This window comes from Oncorhynchus mykiss, chromosome 12 (genome assembly GCF_057628025.1).
Source record: "Oncorhynchus mykiss isolate SJ-2025 chromosome 12, ASM5762802v1, whole genome shotgun sequence".
Taxonomy (NCBI): domain Eukaryota; kingdom Metazoa; phylum Chordata; class Actinopteri; order Salmoniformes; family Salmonidae; genus Oncorhynchus; species Oncorhynchus mykiss.
The window spans coordinates 76,332,222-76,348,609 of NC_143033.1; positions in this window are offsets into that span (position 1 = coordinate 76,332,222).

A 16,388-nucleotide genomic window follows, 5' to 3' on the forward strand; every position below is an offset into this window, starting at 1 on the left:
AACACACCAGGCAGGTCCGAGATACTGTTGTGAAGAAGTTTAAAGCCGGATTTGGATACAAAAAGATTTCCCAAGCTTTAAACATCCCAAGGAGCACTGTGCAAGCGATAATATTGAAATGGAAGGAGTATCAGACCACTGCAAATCTACCAAGACCTGGCCGTCCCTCTAAACTTTCAGCTCATGCAAGGAGAAGACTGATCAGAGATGCAGCCAAGAGGCCCATGATCACTCTGGATGAACTGCAGAGATCTACAGCTGAGGTGGGAGACTCTGTCCATAGGACAACAATCAGTCGTATATTGCACAAATCTGGCCTTTATAGAAGTGGCAAGAAGAAAGCCATTTCTTAAAGATATCCATAAAAAGTGTTGTTTAAAGTTTGCCAGAAGCCACCTGGGAGACACACCAAACATGTGGAAGAAGGTGCTCTGGTCAGATGAAACCAAAATGTAACTTTTTGGCAACAATGCAAAACGTTGTGTTTGGCGTAAAAGCAACATAGCTGAACACACCATCCCCACTGTCAAACATGGTGGTGGCAGCATCATGGTTTGGGCCTGCTTTTCTTCAGCAGGGACAGGGAAGATGGTTCAAATTGATGGGAAGATGGATGGAGCCAAATACAGGACCATTCTGGAAGAAAACCTGATGGAGTCTGCAAAAGACCTGAGACTGGGACGGAGATTTGTCTTCCAACAAGACAATGATCCAAAACATAAAGCAAAATCTACAATGGAATGGTTCAAAAATAAACATATCCAGGTGTTAGAATGGCCAAGTCAAAGTCCAGACCTGAATCCAATCGAGAATCTGTGGAAAGAACTGAAAACTGCTGTTCACAAATGCTCTCCTTCCAACCTCACTGAGCTCGAGCTGTTTTGCAAGGAGGGATGGGAAAAAATGTCAGTCTCTCGATGTGCAAAACTGATAGAGACATACCCCAAGCAACTTACAGCTGTAATCGCAGCAAAAGGTGGCGCTACAAAGTATTAACTTAAGGGGGCTGAATAATTTTGCACGCCCAATTTTTTATTTTTTGATTTGTTAAAAAAGTTGGAAATATCCAATAAATGTTGTTCCACTTCATGATTGTGTCCTACTTGTTGCTGATTCTTCACAAAAAAATACAGTTTTATATCTTTATGTTTGAAGCCTGAAATGTGGCAAAAGGTCGCAAAGTTCAAGGGGGCCGAATACTTTCGCAAGGCACTGTATATGTTGGACTCTATCCACTTCTATTGTGCCCTTCCTGGCATGGTCTGTATGGGCCTCTTCAGGGGCTCAGACTCAGTGGAAGGTCTTTGAAGGCAAACCAGGAGGACTGTGCCGTATCCTTGTTGCTGCTGGCCCAGCCCCCACAGGGCTCTGGCCCTCAACAGAGCACACGTGTGATGGGAGAGAGAGGGACCACAGTGGGCCTGCTGTGGGTCATGGCTCCCTCTCTATGTGTGTCAGGGACAGACAGCTCCATGCAGAGGACTCCTCCTGAGGCCACAGTAATACAGAACAGATGGAACCAGAGGAGAAGGAGAGATGTGGATACAGTAGCACACACATGACTTACTGTACATTTTGCTATCCTATCATCTATGTAAACTTCTGTGTTAAGTCAGTTGTGCCTACTAAAACCTGTCAAATCTTCCCAAACAATAAGCCTTGGGTATCAAAACATCTAGAATCACTACTTGATAGGAAGAAGGCAGTTTATGATGAGGGTGATAGACAGGCTTCAAGAGATGTACAACGTGAGATCAAAAGACAGATACTGGTGGACAAGGAGGCACACAAGCAAAGGGTGGAGAGGACCCTCTCCTCAGGAAACTCGAGGCTGGCCTGGCAAGGGATTACATCCATGGCTAGTGCCCCCCACATAGGCAGGGGGAAAACCAGTGCTGACCTTGGGGGATATGAGGGCCAGAACATGGCTAATGAACTGAATGTTTTCTTCTCAAGATTTGAATCAGACAACTTTGTGTCGGAGGTCAAAAACAAATGGAAGCATCTTTACACATTTTTGAGAGAGTTGTTGTTAAACAGTCTGATGTGTTAAAGTTGTTCAGGGGATGTAACACATACACAAGCCCAGGCCCAGACAAAATAAGTGGACATGTGTTAAAGTACTGCGCTTGAACAATTGGCTGGTGTTTTTAGACATTTTCCAATCCTCACTCGACCAGCAACACGTGCCAGTATTGTGGAAAAACTCAATAATTATACCCTTTCCTAAAGCATCTAATCCCTCTGTGCTGAATGACTACGGCCCTGTCGCCTTGACATCCTTAGTAATGAAATTACTTGAGAAACTTGTGTAAAGTCATATTCTCAGCGTCACCCAGAAGCCATATTCTCAGCGTCACCCAGAAGCTTCTCAACCCATTTCAGTTTGCCTATCAGCCTAGCAGAGGAGTTGATGTTGCCATTCTTACCCTCCTTAACATGGTCTATAGACATCTAGAGGCTGCCAAATCCCATGCTAGGGTACTGTTTGTTGACTTTTCTTCTGCCTTCAACACAATAGAAATTGTAGAATTCCTTCTTGCATCTACTCACTCTCCACCTTTTTCCTTCGCTTGACTTCAGTGCACAACACATCAGCTGTTTGTGACCAGGCAAAAAAACCTTTCCAAGCCAAACCTTCCTATCATAATGACTAACCGCTGCACACAGCCTACCTACATCATTGTAGCTACTACAACTAACGCATTAGTAAACCCGCTACAATCATGCAGTACAGCGTACAGTCAGCAAGCAGTTTAGCAGTTACACCAGCAGGGTGCCACCAGCGGTGGCAATAAAATAATAAAAACAAAATATTCCATAGCCAGCTAGCTAACATAGCATCCCTGTCTATTTGAGCTGGGTGTTTGAGTAGGCTAAACTAGCTAGCTGCATCTGCTAGCTAAGTGAAAGTGAACAAAAAATAAAAATAAATATAGTTAGCTCTCTCTCCCTCTCTCTTGCTTCTCCTTCATTTTTGAAGAAATTAATTTGTTGAAAACTGTCCAATTATTGTATTTCTCTCTTTTATAGTCAACCACTCACCACGTTTTATGCACTGCACTGCTAAAGCTTATGCTTTCAGTACTAGATTCATTCTCTGATCCTTTGATTGGGTGAACAACATCTCAGTTCATGCCGCAGGAGCTCTGATAGGTTGGAGGAAGTTATCATAGTTACTGTGTAAGTCTATGGAAGGAGGGTAGAACCGTGAGCCTCCTAGGTTTTGTATAGAAGTCAATGTACCCAGAGGAGGACGGAAACTAGCTGTCCTCTGGCTACATCGTGGTACTGCCCTACAGAGTGCTGGTGAGACTACTGTTGACCTTCATTGCAAAACATTTAGACGCCTGACTATATTTTGTATAGTTTTATCTAAAACTGACAACTTTTTTTAATGATTCACTATTTTTATTTTATGAAATTCACTGAGGTCCTCCCCTTCCTCCTCTGAGGAGCTTCCTCTGATAGCTACACAAACTGAGCAATTGAAACACAGGAACAAACGAATCACAGTAGAGGGATTCATTTGAATGTTCTACATGTAGGCTATGATACCCCCACTGCGAAAAACTGTTTGCCATGATGTCATTAAAACCAGCTTTTCCTACTGGGTAGCTAGGTGTTTAGAGTACATACCGTTATGTAAATATGGAAACATATTGGAAGCCAAGTGAGTCAGAGATCCATATACAGTAAGTTAAACATTCTCTGGTCTTTGAACATACTGAGCTGTCTTCATCAGGGACTATATCACAGGAGGCTGGTGAGGGGAGGATGGCTCATATTAACTGAAGGAATGGAGTGAATGGAATGATTTCAAACACACAAACCATTTGTTTGATGTGTTTTTATGGGGGGGGGGGGGGGGGGGGCTAGAGAGTGGGTTTCGAGTGAGTGGGAAGAATAGGACTGGTGTTGATCCCTAGGAATGTTGGCAGAGTTGTGAGCTATGGGATGACTGCTACTGCTCATCCACTGGGTCCTGGCTCTGGCCCTGGCTGGGTCTCTGGCAGGTACGTTTAACAACACTGTGATCTCACATGCCCATCTCACATCAGACAACCCTAATTCCCCCACAGATATGTAACACTATAGATCCCTGCTCTGGAGCAGTTGTCTGACACACACACACACACACAGAGATAAAGCACACACACACCTGCAGCGTCCCATGCTGTCTGGGCTACCTGGGAAGCCTGTTCCTCTGCAGGCTTAGTCATGATATCATAGAAGATAGATTTACATCTGGGATTTATAGGCAGAGGGCTGTCATTAATGCCAGGGAGCACTTTACTCTGTTCGTGTTCAGACCTGTATAGTGATAGCAAAGCCCGACTCATTGGGAACTTCCAGTGCAGCTGTATCAAAAACTGAAACTTACCCTTAGAAAGAACCCCCTCCTCCCTTAACACGTATCTTCTTAACAAGAAGTTACTGGAGCAATGAATAATGTAATGCCACTGGGGGAGAAATCCACCCAGCCAAGAAATATTATTATCAGTGATTGAAAATGTGATCAAGACCAATGTGTCAGAAACACTGTGCTTTGAACTGACAGGGCCTAATGAGTTTCCCACAAATAGTGTCCTCTCTGGCCCGGCACACACAACGTGGGCCCAGACACCTGTTGAAAGACTCTTTGGTTGTGGTCTGCAGAAGGGAGACGGTTTGGCCATGGCGTCGGGATAATTACATACTTCAGAGCTCTAGCCTCTCCTCTCCAGTGGAGATGGTGGCCTGGAGGGGCCAGGGTGAGGAGAGGCAAACACAGCGGGTCCTTTGTTGTTTCGGGGCCCCTGACAGAGAGAGCAGAAATGATATTGGACAGCTCGCCCGGAGGAATGCAGCTGGGACAGAGCTGGAAAGGGGCCGAGCCCAGCGCCTCGCCTCCACTGAGCCACTTAAAAAGGGCCCGTTGCTCCCAACCACTCGGCATGTGTCCAGAAAACTGCAGAGTCACCCCTATGGCTCCACACAGGACGCCCGGGCACAACTACAACAGCTCAGAGAAAAGGAGTGGGGAAGGGAGGAAAGAAAGAAAGAAAGAAAGAAAGAAAGAAAGAAAGAAAGAAAGAAAGAAAGAAAGAAAGAAAGAAAGAAAGAAAGAAAGAAAGAAAGAAAGAAAGAAGGCATGAGGGAATTCCTTATGAAATTGTGGAGGGATGAGGTGTCTCATTATCTAGGTGTGTATCATAAAGCTGGTGTTCATGTACAGACCTATGATTACACTAGCTATACACATGGTAAACAATCAGAAGACACTATTGTCCTAACAACACGCTGTAAGCAGTGAATGAGTTCTAGGTAATAAAACATAACATTTTATAGAATGTAGAAAGCACACCAAGGCTAAAAATCATGACTGAAGACACATGCGCTAAGTTGTTTACAATGAGCACATAACCATTTTTCATTGAGGTATTTCTGAATAGAGCTCTATATGAGTGCTCCCTCCAGTTCAGCCACAGGATCTAGTTTTGCATAATCCCAGCCAGAAAAATACAAGGAAGTCATCACATGAGCTGCTTCTGATTCTCCCCTGGTCCTTGTGTTTCTGTGGCTGGCACTTTCTCAGAAATGGAATGGACAGAAGCCAGCAGTGGAAAACATGTTTTGCCTCACAGTTCCTACTGACTCTAGGGCCTTCAGCTGGCCTGATCAATGTTGGCTCCCATCCTTATATAGGCAATCTAATCACAACATATTGACAACCTTTGTTTGTTCATTTTTTTTCCCTCTGCCTGCAGCCAATTTCTGGTCGGCTCACCGTGATGAGAGTGGAAATACTGCAAAAACAACAAGATAAAGATAAGAACATTTTGAAAGTGAAGCTGCTCAACCAATCCCAGAAAACCTTTTGAAGTGCTTGGGAGACATTCGTTTTTTGTACCGGAATGAAAGCAGCCTGAGTTTTCCTCTCTTTGGACTGGTCTGGGGGCTATCTGTAGGCCTCTGAAGTGTAGGCCTCTGAAGAGTAGTACACAATGTTGTGGCATGGCCTGTCCACATGAATCCTCTGCTTACCTATTCAGCTCTGCTTTTCACAGACCCTGTGGTTCCCTCCACTGGCCCCTTACACACACATCAGCGCCCAGGCTTTCTGCTACAGCACACACGCCCCAAACAGTTAGACTCAGCCTCCGCGCTGAGCAATCTGTAACGTTACATCTAGCTCAAACCTCACAAACATAATCAGAGGTTAGAAATCAAAGGGACTCTATTTTCCAGCTTGTTATAACTTCAGATTTGTTTTGAGCTTGATGCATCCATCTAAATTACATCCCATGAGTTTGTTATTAAATCATTTATTGGCCTTGAGCAGAATTTCACAGAGTGAGGATTAGTCTGGGGTGGTTGCAAATCTAAACCACACCATTACATCAGGGACCGAGGTGACTTCAGAGATGACACTTTGACCAGAGCACGTTACTGGTCTTCCTTCTTTCTATCTCACAGTCTGTCTCAGCTTTCCATGTCTGTCTAATGAACGAGTATGGAAAGAGAAGGATTTTTTGTATTGTAAAAATAAATCATATATCTCACAAAAAAAAACAAAGAGAAGAATGAATGAGCAGTCCAGTCACCACCAAAGTCAGTATTAATTGAATTTGAAGGACCACCACCCTTATATTTGTCTCTGGATGCCCCCCACCCTTGTATTTGTCTCTGGATGCCCCCCCACCCTTGTATTTGTCTCTGGATGCCCCCCACCCTTATATTTGTCTCTGGATGCCCCCCACCCTTGTATTTGTCTCTGGATGCCCCCCCACCCTTGTATTTGTCTCTGGATGCCCCCCACCCTTGTATTTGTCTCTGGATGCCGCCCATCCTCGTATTTGTCTCTGGATGCCCCCCACCCTTGTATTTGTCTCTGGATGCCCCCCACCCTTGTATTTGTCTCTGGATGCCCCCCACCCTGGTATTTGTCTCTGGATGCCCCCCACCCTTGTATTTGTCTCTGGATGCCGCCCACCCTTGTATTTGTCTCTGGATGCCCCCCACCCTTGTATTTGTCTCTGGATGCTGCCCATCCTCATATTTGTCTCTGGATGCTGCCCACCCTCGTATTTGTCTCTGGATGCTGCCCACCCTCGTATTTGTCTCTGGATGCTGCCCACCCTCGTATTTGTCTCTGGATGCCCCCCACCCTCGTATTTGTCTCTGGATGCCCCGCACCCTCGTATTTGTCTCTGGATGCTGCCCACCCTCGTATTTGTCTCTGGATGCCCCCAAATTCTATTTTCTCCTCTCTGAATCGGCATTAGCCCTCTGATGTAAAGCCCACAATTATCCATTGACACTGTGGTGGTAGTAATTTTCAGTTCATTTCCGACTACAGTTCTCCACGAAGAGGGCATCCGAGGGTCAAGTGGTCAGTCCCCAAGCCAAAGTTTTCACAACTCCCTCTTTGAGGTTTTTGATGACCAGCGAGTAACAAAGACAACCGTATCCATGACCACCAGCAGTGAATGAGAAAGAATGCAACCAGTTGCCATAGATGTAATCCCCTGGTTCATGTCAAGGTCAGCAGACTGCCTTGACTTCCCTAACTTGGAAAAACAGTCCTGTAAGTGGTGCTAATATACACAAACTGTAACATAGAATTAAAACAATGAAGAGGTGGAAACACTAAACAGACTGTAATAGTTTCCAAACCTTCTTGATTAAATGACACTGCATACTGTTTATCAGATTACGTCCTCCCCTGTTGAACAGTGTAGCCTAATCAGTATTGGATGAATGTAAAGATTGAAGTGCAGGGGGAAAACAAGTGTAGTACATTATGTTAGTGTGATGCCAACCATTCAGTCCTGTTGGACAAGTGCCAGTCAGTGCATGTGAAGGGCCTCACATCCCTCCATCGTACCACTAACACTGACGCACAACACCGAGGGGGCGAGATACACATTTGAGGACAAGCCAAGACAAAAGTAATACAAAAGCATCGGTCTCCAAATGTCTCAGAGTTTTGTGTTGGAATTTTCTGAAAGTTACCGGAATTGTGCAACCCTAGGTCTGTCTGTCTGTCTGTCTGTCTGTCTGTCTGACTGTCTGTCTGTCTGTCTGTCTGTCTGTCTGTCTGTCTGTCTGTCTGTCTGTCTGAGACCTGTCTGTCTGTCTGTCTGTCTGTCTGTCTGTCTGTCTGTCTGTCTGTCTGTCTGTCTGTCTGTCTGTCTGTCTGTCTGTCTGTCTGTCTGTCTGTCTGTCTGTCTGTCTGTCTGTCTGAGACCTGTCTGTCTGTCTGTCTGTCTGACTGTCTGTCTGTCTGTCTGTCTGTCTGTCTGTCTGTCTGTCTGTCTGTCTGTCTGTCTGTCTGTCTGTCTGTCTGTCTGTCTGTCTGTCTGTCTGTCTGTCTGTCTGACTGTCTGTCTGTCTGTCTGACTGTCTGTCTGTCTGTCTGTCTGTCTGTCTGTCTGTCTGTCTGTCTGAGACCTGTCTGTCTGTCTGTCTGTCTGACTGTCTGTCTGTCTGTCTGTCTGTCTGTCTGTCTGTCTGTCTGTCTGTCTGTCTGTCTGTCTGTCTGTCTGAGACCTGTCTGTCTGTCTGTCTGAGGCCTGTCTGTCAGTCTGTCTGTCTGAGACCTGGCTGTGGGGTGTAGTCTGAACCTGAAGGAAATACTCCTCCAGTTCATTAGAAGTACCATAAAATGTCCCCCAGTAAAATGTCCTGCAGCGTGAGGGAGACACAGGCCTAGAAAAAGCTCTTTCTTCTCCTCCTGTGACCCCGCTGACTCCTGGTGGGACCAGGACATCGAGGCTGTGGGAATGTACTCAGGGAGCCTTCCCACTAGGGACCTCAGTGTGAGTGAGAAACACAGATTCCAACACACACAGCCTCTCTCTCTCTAGTGCCATGGTCACGAGGGGGCTGTAGTGGGTACAGTTTGTGTGTCTGAGGAACAGTTTGTTATGTCAACTTCACTCTCTCTCATGCCCCGGCCCAGACCTCCATCAGACCACAGAGAAACAAGACCCAGGGACTCAAGACCCAGACCTCTCCAGGCCTGGATGACACCCATCCACCATCCAGCCCAACCTCCAACTCATCCAGGGAAGGGGGATTGAACGGGCGGTTCAACAGCAGAGGGATGAGGGTGTGGCAGAGGGGAGGTCGGGGTGGAAGGTTTTGATTAAGGCAGGAACAGCTGTTAAAATGTTATCCTAACATTCTCTCAAAGCACATAGAGAAACCATGTGTCTCAACTCGCGCAGCTGTCCACTTTAGTTCCATAGTCCTGTGAACCTGACACCAGCTCCAACTGGGAACACATGTTTAAAATATTTCACCTTTATTTAACCAGGTGAGCTAGTTGAGAACAAGTTCTCATTAACAACTGCGACCTGATCAAGATAAAGCAAAGCAGTGCGACACAAACAACAACACAGAGTTACATGGAATAAACAAGCGTACAGTCAATAACACAACAGAAAAAAAATTAAGTCTATATACAGCGTGTGCAAATGGCATGAGGAGGTATGGCAATAAATAGGCCATAGTAGCAAAGCAATGACAATTTAGCAGATTTTTCCTGTTGGAAATGAACATCCCACATGAGCGCTACAGGTGAGAACTAACTGTAGGCCCTCAAAAAGTAGTTCATGACTGAATGACAGTCCATATCGACATTAGGGATGATATGTGCAGTGAGAGAAGAACATTCTGACATGACATGCTGTATACAGAGTCTTTGGGGTTGGTTTACTGTCAGGGGAAAGGGCCCTGGCTTCAATCCCTCCTACTGCTGCCTGCTGCAGAACGTTTGGAAGGATTTGACAGGATTCCAAATCCATGGCCTGATGTATGTGAGTTGAGCTCATTCCATCACATTGAAGTCACATGTTCTTGTGGTTTCAGCTTATCACGCTCTGCACAACATGCTGTCACATTGGTACAGTATACAAACTCCATATCAAGTACTCCTTATTAGCAATAATTGAACATAACTTCCATGTGTTCCAACTTTGTGCATTTGCAGTGTGCCAAAGGCAGACCATAGAGACACTGGCACAGTGGAACAACACGGCTGGGAGAGAAAACACATCTGGACCAACATTTTACTCTAAAACACATGGCAACATGTCCCCAACATGCCAAGCGTTTGTGTGTATCCATCCATCCAGCCATGGATTTAGCCTACATCCCACATCGTAGGCTCTCCTCCGCCTGATGGATGTCATCGTTGACTCATAAGGGACCACCGAGGCTGCTGCCAACACTCACGATCTGCTCTCATCAGCCCCCACAACCACAGCGGCAGGCTGTGTGGAATTGTGGCTTCGCTGTTCAGCGCTGCACTCTGTTTCTCTGTCATGTGGATGGCATGTGGCGAGCTCAGCTTTCCCGAAGGACCTGCCATCTAATGCTAAATCTCCATCCCCAGTGTGGCACGGTGCTGTACGCTCCTCTCCTCCCGCTCCCTGGCACGGGCTCCCCTACACTAACGCTGGTCAAATCTAGCGTGCACTAAGTTGGGATGAAAAGGAGGGGAAATTGTGTGTGTCATTGAGCCAATGCTTTGAGACCTACATCAGTTACTCTCATATGTTGCTTAATAGGGTCCTGTACATTCCCATAATTTGTTCCTGTTGACAACAGACTTTATCGGAGAGATATGATCTGTTTTAATGGATCTGTTTGCTACAGCCATCTAGCCTCAACCCCTGAATAACAGCTCAGAGTCCATATTGGATGGTTGATGTATTTTTCCAAGTATAAATACAACATTTTATGATAATTGTGATTAGCAGGAACTACTGTGTTATGACTTCCTTCTCAGAGTGAATCTAAAAGCCCACAGAATAATGATTCAGCCTTGAATCCGAAGGCCCAAACCCAGGCCCAAACACGCACTGTTTTTATTCCTCATTCACAAACATTTTCAAACCAACTCAAGGTTGGACTACCAGATTCGTCTCTCTTCTACGGAGCCCTCCCTCTCTACTCTGACCACAGAGCTGCCTGGGCAGAAGAAGAACTCTCCCCTCTGCAGGAAGTGTTATTAAAACTGGTCCTTTGACAAGCACAGGAGTGTATTTAAGAGAGAGGGACTGGACCTCTGGTTCTAATCATGGCAGGCCTGGCTGTTTATTTAGTGAGCAGAGCAGAGCCCTGCCTTTCCTTGCTGGGGATCCAGCCCCGCTGGCCCGGGGGGAGCAACTACATCCAGATGCCTGTTAATTGGCAACACAAGCCAGTGCTGTCCCGTCCCATCCCATTCTCTCTGGTGCTTTTGGTAGCCGATCGGTATCGCCACACAGCCCCATAGAAGTCCGATACTTTCCTGTGCCCTGTTCATATTCATGTAGGCTGTGTTATGTGGTTGTTCAGTGAGCCCATGTGTGTGTTTTTAGGGTGAGGCGACTCCCCGGTTCTAAGTAACTATAATGTTACTTGAAATGATCTGTTAAAAAGCCTGGGAAGAAAGTCTGCTTTAATACCATGCACTTCAGGACGTTTCATAAGACAGACCATGAACCATGAATTCAAAAAGGTGAGATATTTTGAAGTGGAATTTACTGGAATTTGTCATTACTACGAGTCAGGACAGGGAAGGTTATTCTATTTTCTGGAATCGTTCCATGAAAAGGCAGGCCCCCCCCCCCACACACACACACAAGCCTTCTCAGCATTTTATTTCTCTGTGTTTTGTTGGCAGGGTAGAGTCAGCTAGATGCAGCAGCCAGCTACATAGAAATAAAAGGGGCTGTCAAAATGCTTTGTCTCTGATGGGACTTTACATCCTGTCTGCTCCCTGTTAATTGTGGCAGAACACTCTAGTTACATCAAAATTAAAGGCCAAGAATGCCCATTAATTCAAATAATAAACATGCAGTCATTATACCCTTTGGCACTTACATCATCTGAAAGCCTGGGGAGGATACCATAAGGAGTATGAGAGATGTGATATAGACAGACATGGTGACGCCATCTTTTACAATCATTGTCACGTCCAGAGGCATGAAGTTAAATCAACACTAATGAAACAGTTGTCGTGTCTTTGGCTATGCTGGATTAAGTTATATGACATGCTATTCTATAAAATCATTTCTCAGTAATTAATATTACCTGATTGAGCTAATCATGTAAATGTAATTCAACTAGAGAGTCGGGGCACCACGAAATAATATTTATAGAGCTGTTATCTTCCGAATAAACTCTTAAAGACCTAGTAATATTTTACATCAATAGCAGTCAATATTAATCTTAATTCACCTTAATTCAGTCTCATCTGAAAGTTGTAAATTCTTGGTTATCTTCACGAACCCTGGCTAACAAGTTGAATCAGCAATACAAAATGTATGTGTGTCTGAGTTATTTAATTATTTATTTACTAAATACCCAACTAATCACACAGAATTATACATACACATAATTAACGTCATAAATTACGTCATAAAGAAAAACGTCCCTAGCGGGCGGAAAAGATATGACAGCTTGTTACACAAAAGAAAAGGGGCTGGGTTTGAGTGAAAGAGCGGGTAGACTGAGTAACAAAGGAAGAAGCTGTGTTATCGTAAATACAGTATCTTATGCATTCTAAATTACCTCCCAATTGGAAAAGGAAAATGCAATAAATATTTACACTGAGCTGTGCTTCAGTAGGTTGGTGGTAGATGGAAGGCCGTGTTACCAAACCGAGTCCTCTGTCCTTTGAAGAATGTCTCTGGTGGTCAATTGGATACGTTGTAGTAACGTCATTGTGTGATAGACGGGATACTCTGTCTGTTCCTTCCTAACCCTCGTTTGCAGCTGCTGTTGCTAACTCAACGGCTAGGAGGTATCATTTCTGTAGTGAATGAGAGTTCAAAGTTCATACCATTCGCAACCAAAGCTCACGCTGATGTTGGCTTCGTTCTGTAGTTATTATATGAACCATTCTGACATCGGACCGTCGTCCTCACATCCTCGGAACAGGAGGTTCTATTGTCGTCAAGGCTTTATATAGTGGAACGAGAAGGGTGTGTCTGAAAAGTTTTATAACCCATGACTCTTCACAGGGGCGGGCCACTGATTGAGCAGAGCCCTAACCTTATGAAAACACAACTCTCACATTTTAGAAGCTAAAATCACATTTCATCCCATCACGAATAATTTCATATTCAAACATTTAAATTGAACAACAATTCCATGTGAATCCGATAACTCTGATGTGTAGTCTTTCCACTGTAGAGTGTATGAGAATGTCTCAGAAGACAACCGAACTGACATCATATTCATTAAGTACCACCGCATATGTTCAATTGGTCGGATTACCAGAATATAGTTAATTTCCCCCCACCTTCTGATGTTCCCAGAATCTCTATGTTAACCAAGGGGTTTGCAAATGTAACACCAGTAGGGTAGAGAGAGGAAAAATGGGATGAAGAGGTATTTATGACTATCATAAACCTACCCCCAGGCCAATGTCATGACACAGTCCTCAGTCTGTCTGCCTGTATAGTACTATGGGAGGTTGGCACAAAAGGCTCATATGATATGAACCCCCACAAGACTTGGAAACCATAACAGTATCACAATCATTACATATAATGACACCATATTATTTACGCTAAATCTGGAAATACAATGATGCCATGACATTTTGCGTTGATGGACAAGAACTCATTTGCACAATGATTTATTTTTTTGGCCGGACTTCAGTAGTCAAACTACATAATCATGAACATTAGGATTATGTAAACTGCAACAAAGAAGGGTGGAAGTGCTTATACGTTTTCTCTTGAACAATGGAGCGAGAAAAGTTCAACTGACATTTCTTGATTTGAATCCAACAGATGGATTGTATGGCCTTTAGGAATCAGATGAAGAAACTAAAGGCATTTATTTTCTGTAAGTAATTACAGTAAATGCATCTCCTGACAGGAAGCAGAGCATTATGTAAGGCTGGTTCTGTTCCAGTCACATATGCATACAGATTTGATAGTGAATTTGAGCATTGCATTCTGTTCTGGAGACTGAAAGCTAATAAGAATGTTTACTCAGAAAGAGGGAGAAAGAAGGAGGGAGAGAGTGAGAGGAGTTGATTTGGATATTGTTTATAATGCACACATGCAGCAGGGAATGACATGTTATCAATGTTTAGAGTTCAATGTAACGCAATTGTCCTCTGTCAAGGGCTTAAATCCCACAGAATAAAACTTAATCTAAACAATATCCAATTTAGTCTGTAGCTATAACTTCAAATTGCTCCATCACACTCTCAAAAAACATCTTTAATAACGGAATCATGACAAAGAGAATTTACGGCCTATAACAGCCCTTTCCAAACCACTCTAGTATAAATGCACTTAAATGTCATCAGAGGTTTGTGGATATGGTGAGTGGTGAAACAGTGTATGCCTCCAGTCCCCACTATCTCCCTGCCAAACCTCTCTCTGCTCCTGGATGCCACAACTGGGTGGTCCCCATGCCTAGGTGAAGATGTGGGCTGCAATTGAATTCCCTTCCTGTGTGATCAAATAACATTACAGAAGAGCCAAAACCTTGTCTATCTATCAAATAGCATGTGTCCACCATTCATCCTCCAACACACCACATACAACCTCCAGCAAAACACACAACCTCCAGCACACCACATACAACCTCCAGCACAACACATACAACTCCAGCACACCACATACAACCTCCAGCACAACACATACAACCTCCAGCACAACACATACAACCTCCAGCACAACACATACAACCTCCAGCACAACACATACAACCTCCAGCACCACACATACAACCTCCAGCACCACACATACAACCTCCAGCACAACACATACAACCTCCAGCACAACACATACAACCTCCAGCACCACACATACAACCTCCAGCACCACACATACAACCTCCAGCACCACACATACAACCTCCAGCACCACACATACAACCTCCAGCACAACACATACAACTCCAGCACACCACATACAACCTCCAGCACAACACATACAACCTCCAGCACAACACATACAACCTCCAGCACAACACATACAACCTCCAGCACCACACATACAACCTCCAGCACCACACATACAACCTCCAGCACAACACATACAACCTCCAGCACAACACATACAACCTCCAGCACCACACATACAACCTCCAGCACCACACATACAACCTCCAGCACCACACATACAACCTCCAGCACCACACATACAACCTCCAGCACCACACATACAACTCCAGCACACCACATACAACCTCCAGCACAACACATACAACCTCCAGCACAACACATACAACCTCCAGCACAACACATACAACCTCCAGCACAACACATACAACCTCCAGCACCACACATACAACCTCCAGCACCACACATACAACCTCCAGCACAACACATACAACCTCCAGCACAACACATACAACCTCCAGCACCACACATACAACCTCCAGCACCACACATACAACCTCCAGCACCACACATACAACCTCCAGCACCACACATACAACCTCCAGCACAACACATACAACTCCAGCACACCACATACAACCTCCAGCACAACACATACAACCTCCAGCACAACACATACAACCTCCAGCACCACACATACAACCTCCAGCACCACACATACAACCTCCAGCACAACACATACAACCTCCAGCACAACACATACAACCTCCAGCACCACACATACAACCTCCAGCACCACACATACAACCTCCAGCACCACACATACAACCTCCAGCACCACACATACAACCTCCAGCACAACACATACAACTCCAGCACACCACATACAACCTCCAGCACAACACATACAACCTCCAGCACAACACATACAACCTCCAGCACAACACATACAACCTCCAGCACCACACATACAACCTCCAGCACCACACATACAACCTCCAGCACAACACATACAACCTCCAGCACAACACATACAACCTCCAGCACCACACATACAACCTCCAGCACCACACATACAACCTCCAGCACCACACATACAACCTCCAGCACCACACATACAACCTCCAGCACCACACATACAACCTCCAGCACCACACATACAACCTCCAGCACCACACATACAACCTCCAGCACCACACATACAACCTCCAGCACCACACATACAACCTCCAGCACCACACATACAACCTCCAGCACCACACATACAACCTCCAGCACCACACATACAACCTCCAGCACAACACATACAACCTCCAGCACAACACATATAACCTCCAGCCCCACACATACAACCTCCAGCCCCACACATACAACCTCCAGCCCCACACATACAACCTCCAGCACACCACATACATCCTCCAGCACACCACAGCCCAAAGGAAGAGAACCCACCATTTGGAGATAGAGTGGGCAGACAAACGCAGCCTTGTGTGTGGCAGGCAGCAGTGGTGGAATGCTCAGCCATACACCAGGCCTGTTTTCT